The 4,430-nt window shown below is 37.1% G+C and overlaps 1 long non-coding RNA gene across 1 annotated transcript; it reads right to left on the reverse strand.

The window, feature by feature from the left end:
* Nucleotides 1–1,648: 1,648 nt before the first annotated feature.
* On the reverse strand, nucleotides 1,649–3,689 carry LOC141048894 (uncharacterized). Its single transcript, XR_012220178.1, has 3 exons — nucleotides 3,593–3,689; nucleotides 3,033–3,139; nucleotides 1,649–2,107 (listed from the first exon to the last, which is right to left on the reverse strand). It is a non-coding gene; the product is annotated as an uncharacterized lncRNA (long non-coding RNA).
* Between the last annotated feature and the right edge of the window lie 741 nt (nucleotides 3,690–4,430).

Raw genomic sequence — 4,430 nt, forward strand, 5'->3', positions numbered from 1 at the left:
TTTATTATTTTTTTTTTCCATGAGCTTTGAGGGGCTACCCATAAGATCTACTGAAGTGTCAAAGTAAAAAAAAAAAAAAAAAAGTGAAATTGAGTTATCTGAGCGCCGGTCTCCAGCTGAGCGCTGGGATTTGGAGCAGGTCCTTGAATTGTGAAGGATTTTTAAATATAAAGCTATATGTATAAAAGGAGAGCGCCGGGAAAATGTATCTATCTCCCTGATATCTACACAATGAGCTGAACTCCCGCAACAACCCAAGAAAGAAGAGCAAACGCGCCTTCCTTAGAACCACTTGGATTTGCTGCAACTTTTTTTATTTTGTAATTTGTATTTTTTTTTTTTTTTTTTTTTCTTTTTTAGAGTTTTGCATAATTTTTCCATTTTTTTTTCTGCTTTTGCCATTATGTCTTCCGCACAATCGATCCTCAGGTAAGTGTAACTTTTTTTTGCAGAATTTTTCACATTTTTTTTTTTTTTATAAATTGTTAAATATTATCATCTCAAGAAACCTAATCCTAAAATTCAATTATATAAACCCCGCGCTCAGTGCTGAAAATGTATAATTCCAAGAAGCTAAAATGTGCCGTGATTTATGCAAATTAATTTAATTAATTCATGATGATTTTTTTTTTTTTTCTTTTCCTTCCACGTGCAATACACTTGTATTTGCAAATTAGTCTTTGCCTGCGTTAAATAACAGAAATCACCGGTTCAATGTGAGACGCTTTTCTGAAAGAATATTTTAATTTTTCTATTTTTCTTTCTTTTTTTTTCCTGCTTGATTGTGGTTTTTTTATATTTTTTATTTTTTCCTGCTTGTTTTAGCTGCAGTTTTTTTTTTTTTTTTTTTTCAGTTTCTGGAAATGTTTGAGAATTTAATATTGAATTTAATCTGTGGCAGTAATATTATAACAGTGAAAACAGACTGATATCCAGCATTGCTACATTTTATGTAGCCAAATAATATATGGTATGTATATTATGTGTGTGTGTAAAAATCACCTTGTATGTTACATCTTTTTTTCTATATGTATTCCATATATATAAATGCTTTGATATAAGATGCATGTGTATGTATGTGCGTATGTATGTGTATATATATATATATATATATATATATATATATATATATATATATATATAACATACACATTATAAATCATAGCAAATTATTAGTACATTAAAAAACAACTGGAAATCTGATATATTTTATTTTTATATAACGCGAGCATATTCTGCACAGCTTTACAGTTTGCACACATTATCATATATATATATATATATTTTTTTTATATTTTGTATTTATAAATTAGATTTTTTTTCTAATATCTGTGTATATATTTTTTTAAACGTATGCTTATAATTTAGATATAATTATTATAACCAGTTATATATAACTATTATACTTTCTATATACATACGGTACATCATGTGTTAAAAAATACATTTAGAATTATATATACAATTATATAATTATTATAACCATAATTGTGGGTATGTGTATATATATATATATATATATATATATATATATATATATATATATATATATATATATATATATATATATATATATATACATTTAAAAAGTTAAATAATTTTCACGAATGTGACAACAGAAAAAAAAAAAGCGAAATTAACAGCAGGCCCCCTCTGGCTCGCACAGCAGCAGAACGTCACGACGTGCTTTATCGGCCTCTATGTGGCTCTGAGCTCTCTGTCTCCTCGAGCCTTGAGGTCTACCGGTTGCCCCATGTGTCAGACGTGATTGAACTTGCAGTTCATTCTGCCATTTATTTTCTGTCGTTTCTTTTCTCTTTATGTTTTACTCTTCATGCCCGTCTTCCTGACGTGTCCGGCTCTTCTCCGGCAGCATGTTGCAGGCACATGGAGTTATTACAAGCAATTGAAGGCATTTAGGATAACTGCGCGGTGGCGTTTGTCTGTTCCGGTGCGAGCAGATGAGCTGTCGCTGTTTACCCAATTTATTTGTCACCAGCGTTTAATTCCAGTCTGGTCTGATTAGTGGCAGCCTGCGCTCCGCACGCCCGCCTGCATTTAGTGCGGTTACTTACTTTGCTGCTATTTTGTCTCATCCAATTTACAGCTGAAAGTAAAAAAAAAATACCCATGATGACAAAACACAGGGGGATAACCCAATAATAGAACCGAAAACAAACATTCCTCCTAGAAGTTTGCTGTTCTCTTCCAGCATTTAGTTTACATTTCCGATCACCACTACTAAAAATTGTGCAAAAACAAATATATATATTTTTTGCGCTTCTTTGCTAGTTTCGGATTTATAAAATTATTATTTTTTGGTGCGAATTTGTGATCTATTAAAACTTTCCTGCAGTTTCAGTTTTTTTTTTGGTGAGGCTATTATAAATACATTATCATCCTAATTTCCCCAGAACTGACTTTCAAAATGTTTAGATTTTCTCCAATTTGACCTGTAATTGGGCAAATCCATGGGATAAGGGGGTCAAGATCAACACCCGACTCCTTAAAATGTTGCAAAAACAAAATGTGAAAGCGTTGTTGTGTTTAGGTGTTTACAAGACAAAAAGTCTTTACTTAAAAATGAAATAAAAATATTTGAGATAAACCTTAATTCGTGTATTTTAAATGGCTGAATATGCTTCGGAAAGCGGTGGCCGACCGGCATTCTCCGTGTATAACATGAAGCATTACATGGCGGCCGATCAGATGAATGACAGTACGTGTGATGTGAGGGCAGATCGAGGCTTCCGGAATAGGAACCATTTGTACAAAGCTACTTCTGGCTCATAGAAGGGGACTTCCCGAGCAGAGGACCTTTCTCTGTGATACCTATATACCCTAAATCATCTGATCGCAGGGGCGGTGATCTGTAGAGGTCGCACGCCCCTTTAATAGCCCTTCGAATTGTTGCTGCCGTTCTTTCTGACACTTAAGCTCTTAGTTTCGGGCATTTGTCCTATTCCCATTATAAGAATTTATTTCCATAAGCTCTAGATCCATTTTGGGGGAAGTTGCAGTCGTTTCCTTACTTGGATGCGGCCAAGTCCCGGAGGTTACATCCATAAGGGATCGTACTGGTGTCCTCGGTGACCTGGCTGTCTGCGATGTCTCCTGGCAATCGAGGCCGTAGATATTTCTGAAATAGGATTTTAGGGGTTTTGTTAGGGTTGGTGATTATTTTTATTCACATCCGACCAGTCTGGGGACACTGAGTCTTCTCCTGCTCAGAAAGAACCTTCATTTATTTAACCAAGTGGGCATGTGCTTTATGGAAGCTGGGGACAATCAGTTTGGGTATAACGGCCCCCCTGAAAATAGGATGAATTTTGGCTATCCTGGGGAGACCCTCAGCGATCAACTGTAATCTGTTGGAGAACCCAGGGACAAGTGATCAGTTTCCCTGCAGCGCCTCCTCAGGGGAAACTAAGGATTGCAATGCACAGGCATCTCTGGTCCTCCAGTGAGAGGCGATCTTTGTATCTGAGGGTAATGCATAAAAGTTACAGATGAAGCTTCCCTCAATATTAACTTTTTAAAACAAAATGGAATTTTCGAAGCCGGACGACCCCGTTAATCATCTGAAAGTTACCTATGTTAGGTGATGTGTACGATCAGTCACTTGAGCCACTGGCTGTTCTAATCAGAGACGTATATTTCTGCACGTATCACATTAAGGATGTGGTCCTAGAGCAAGAAGGAAAAATAAAAATTTAAGTCACAAATAAAGTGATGTTAGTAGTTGATTTTCTAGAACACTGGGGTGCAGACACTTGATGTTCTAGAATACTGGGGTGTGGCTACTCGATATAGAATATTGGATGCCGCTACTCGTGTTCTAGGACACTGGGGTGCAGCTACTCAATGTTCTAGGACACTGGGGTGCGGCTACTCAATGTTCTAGGACACCGGGGTGCAGCCACTCAATTTTCTAGACCCTGGGGTGCAGCCACTCAATGTTCTAGGACAACTGGTGTGTGCGTCCATTATGTTCCAGTACACTGGGGTGCTGGCACTTGACATAGAACACTGGGTGCGAGCACTTGAATTAGTATACTGGGGTGCGGCTACTCAATGATCTAGGACACTGGGGTGCGGGCACTCGATCTAGAACAACTGGTGTGTGGGCCCTTTTATGTTCTAGAACACTGGGGTGCTGGCACTTGAATTAGTATACTGGGGTGCGGCTACTCAATGATCTAGGACACTGGGGTGCGGGCACTCGATCTAGAACAACTGGTGTTTGGGCCCTTTTATGTTCTAGAACACTGGAGTGCGGCCAAAGATCATTGTCGTAAAATCTGCTAAATATTTCCAATTCCATTTTCTGAGTTTGGCGCACTGTTAGAATGTCCTAAAGTTAGAAAATGAAGTAGGGAAAATTAATCAGGACTAGTGTTTCATTCGGAAGCTTACATTTCTGCTGTTAT

This window comes from Dendrobates tinctorius, unplaced genomic scaffold, assembly GCF_039654945.1.
Source record: "Dendrobates tinctorius isolate UK_male_01 unplaced genomic scaffold, ASM3965494v1 ptg000138l, whole genome shotgun sequence".
Taxonomy (NCBI): Eukaryota; Metazoa; Chordata; class Amphibia; order Anura; family Dendrobatidae; genus Dendrobates; species Dendrobates tinctorius.